The 3,832-nt window shown below is 45.6% G+C and overlaps 1 non-coding gene across 1 annotated transcript; it reads right to left on the minus strand.

Moving 5' to 3' along the window:
- Positions 1 to 1,631: 1,631 nt before the first annotated feature.
- Positions 1,632 to 1,704, minus strand: Trnat-ggu. The gene has a single exon. It is a non-coding gene; the product is annotated as a tRNA-Thr (tRNA).
- Positions 1,705 to 3,832: the final 2,128 nt, after the last annotated feature.

A 3,832-nucleotide genomic window follows, 5' to 3' on the forward strand; every position in this document is an offset into this window, starting at 1 on the left:
GCTGGAGAAGAATGATGAAAATAATCCCTGGAGAAGGGAAACAAGAGGGACGAAGGACAAACGTAAATCTCCAAAACACAGCTAGGTGACTGTTGAGCGACCGAAAAAACCCGCCTGGTCCGGGTATCGAACCCGGGATTTCTCCATTACAGGTGGAGCGCTCTACCAACTGAGCTAACCAGGGGTTAGACGTCAGTAGAGCTAACGGGTTTTATCAGCCGCCACCAGTCTAACACCAACAAGGGTGAAGCTTGCAAATTTAAGGTTATAATTATATTGCAATTAAATGCAAAGGTGCAAGTGAGCTGGAGAAGAATGATGAAAATAATCCCTGGAGAAGGGAAACAAGAGGGACGAAGGACAAACGTAAATCTCCAAAACACAGCTAGGTGACTGTTGAGCGACCGAAAAAATCCGCCTGGTCCGGGTATTGAACCCGGGATTTCTCCATTACAGGTGGAGCGCTCTACCAACTGAGCTAACCAGGGGTTAGACGTCAGTAGAGCAAACGGGTTTTATCAGCCGCCACCAGTCTAACACCAACAAGGGTGAAGATTGCAAATTTAAGGTTATAATTATATTGCAATTAAATGCAAAGGTGCAAGTGAGCTGGAGAAGAATGATGAAAATAATCCCTGGAGAAGGGAAACAAGAGGGACGAAGGACAAACGTAAATCTCCAAAACACAGCTAGGTGACTGTTGAGCGACCGAAAAAACCCGCCTGGTCCGGGTATCGAACCCGGGATTTCTCCATTACAGGTGGAGCGCTCTACCAACTGAGCTAACCAGGGGTTAGACGTCAGTAGAGCTAACGGGTTTTATCAGCCGCCACCAGTCTAACACCAACAAGGGTGAAGCTTGCAAATTTAAGGTTATAATTATATTGCAATTAAATGCAAAGGTGCAAGTGAGCTGGAGAAGAATGATGAAAATAATCCCTGGAGAAGGGAAACAAGAGGGACGAAGGACAAACGTAAATCTCCAAAACACAGCTAGGTGACTGTTGAGCGACCGAAAAAACCCGCCTGGTCCGGGTATCGAACCCGGGATTTCTCCATTACAGGTGGAGCGCTCTACCAACTGAGCTAACCAGGGGTTAGACGTCAGTAGAGCAAACGGGTTTTATCAGCCGCCACCAGTCTAACACCAACAAGGGTGAAGATTGCAAATTTAAGGTTATAATTATATTGCAATTAAATGCAAAGGTGCAAGTGAGCTGGAGAAGAATGATGAAAATAATCCCTGGAGAAGGGAAACAAGAGGGACGAAGGACAAACGTAAATCTCCAAAACACAGCTAGGTGACTGTTGAGCGACCGAAAAAATCCGCCTGGTCCGGGTATCGAACCCGGGATTTCTCCATTACAGGTGGAGCGCTCTACCAACTGAGCTAACCAGGGGTTAGACGTCAGTAGAGCAAACGGGTTTTATCAGCCGCCACCAGTCTAACACCAACAAGGGTGAAGCTTGCAAATTTAAGGTTATAATTATATTGCAATTAAATGCAAAGGTGCAAGTGAGCTGGACAAGAATGATGAAAATAATCCCTGGAGAAGGGAAACAAGAGGGACGAAGGACAAACGTAAATCTCCAAAACACAGCTAGGTGACTGTTGAGCGACCGAAAAAATCCGCCTGGTCCGGGTATCGAACCCGGGATTTCTCCATTACCGGTGGAGCGCTCTACCAACTGAGCTAACCAGGAGTTAGACGTCAGTAGAACAAACGGGTTTTATCAGCCGCCACCAGTCTAACACCAACAAGGGTGAAGCTTGCAAATTTAAGGTTATAATTATATTGCAATTAAATGCAAAGGTGCAAGTGAGCTGGACAAGAATGATGAAAATAATCCCTGGAGAAGGGAAACAAGAGGAACGAAGGACAAACGTAAATCTCCAAAACACAGCTAGGTGACTGTTGAGCGACCGAAAAAATCCGCCTGGTCCGGGTATCGAAACCGGGATTTCTCCATTACAGGTGGAGCGCTCTACCAACTGAGCTAACCAGGAGTTAGACGTCAGTAGAACAAACGGGTTTTATCAGCCGCCACCAGTCTAACACCAACAAGGGTGAAGCTTGCAAATTTAAGGTTTAAATTATATTAAATTAAATGCAAAGGTGCAAGTGAGCTGGACAAGAATGATGAAAATAATCCCTGGAGAAGGGAAACAAGAGGGACGAAGGACAAACGTAAATCTCCAAAACACAGCTAGGTGACTGTTGAGCGACCGAAAAAATCCGCCTGGTCCGGGTATCGAACCCGGGATTTCTCCATTACAGGTGGAGCGCTCTACCAACTGAGCTAACCAGGAGTTAGACGTCAGTAGAACAAACGGGTTTTATCAGCCGCCACCAGTCTAACACCAACAAGGGTGAAGCTTGCAAATTTAAGGTTATAATTATATTGCAATTAAATGCAAAGGTGCAAGTGAGCTGGACAAGAATGATGAAAATAATCCCTGGAGAAGGGAAACAAGAGGGACGAAGGACAAACGTAAATCTCCAAAACACAGCTAGGTGACTGTTGAGCGACCGAAAAAATCCGCCTGGTCCGGGTATCGAAGCCGGGATTTCTCCATTACAGGTGGAGCGCTCTACCAACTGAGCTAACCAGGAGTTAGACGTCAGGAGAACAAACGGGTTTTATCAGCCGCCACCAGTCTAACACCAACAAGGGTGAAGCTTGCAAATTTAAGGTTATAATTATATTGCAATTAAATGCAAAGGTGCAAGTGAGCTGGACAAGAATGATGAAAATAATCCCTGGAGAAGGGAAACAAGAGGGACGAAGGACAAACGTAAATCTCCAAAACACAGCTAGGTGACTGTTGAGCGACCGAAAAAATCCGCCTGGTCCGGGTATCGAAACCGGGATTTCTCCATTACAGGTGGAGCGCTCTACCAACTGAGCTAACCAGGAGTTAGACGTCAGTAGAACAAACGGGTTTTATCAGCCGCCACCAGTCTAACACCAACAAGGGTGAAGCTTGCAAATTTAAGGTTTAAATTATATTAAATTAAATGCAAAGGTGCAAGTGAGCTGGACAAGAATGATGAAAATAATCCCTGGAGAATGGAAACAAGAGGGACGAAGGACAAACGTAAATCTCCAAAACACAGCTAGGTGACTGTTGAGCGACCGAAAAAATCCGCCTGGTCCGGGTATCGAAGCCGGGATTTCTCCATTACAGGTGGAGCGCTCTACCAACTGAGCTAACCAGGGGTTAGACGTCAGTAGAACAAACGGGTTTTATCAGCCGCCACCAGACTAACACCAACAAGGGTGAAGCTTGCAAATTTAAGGTTTAAATTATATTAAATTAAATGCAAAGGTGCAAGTGAGCTGGACAAGAATGATGAAAATAATCCCTGGAGAAGGGAAACAAGAGGGACGAAGGACAAACGTAAATCTCCAAAACACAGCTAGGTGACTGTTGAGCGACCGAAAAAATCCGCCTGGTCCGGGTATCGAAACCGGGATTTCTCCATTACAGGTGGAGCGCTCTACCAACTGAGCTAACCTGGAGTTAGACGTCAGTAGAACAAACGGGTTTTATCAGCCGCCACCAGTCTAACACCAACAAGGGTGAAGCTTGCAAATTTAAGGTTTAAATTATATTAAATTAAATGCAAAGGTGCAAGTGAGCTGGAGAAGAATGATGAAAATAATCCCTGGAGAAGGGAAACAAGAGGGACGAAGGACAAACGTAAATCTCCAAAACACAGCTAGGTGACTGTTGAGCGACCGAAAAAATCCGCCTGGTCCGGGTATCGAAGCCGGGATTTCTCCATTACAGGTGGAGCGCTCTACCAACTGAGCTAACCAGGAGTTA

Source organism: Ixodes scapularis, unplaced genomic scaffold (genome assembly GCF_016920785.2).
Source record: "Ixodes scapularis isolate PalLabHiFi unplaced genomic scaffold, ASM1692078v2 PGA_scaffold13__105_contigs__length_92229423, whole genome shotgun sequence".
NCBI classification, from domain to species: Eukaryota; Metazoa; Arthropoda; class Arachnida; order Ixodida; family Ixodidae; genus Ixodes; species Ixodes scapularis.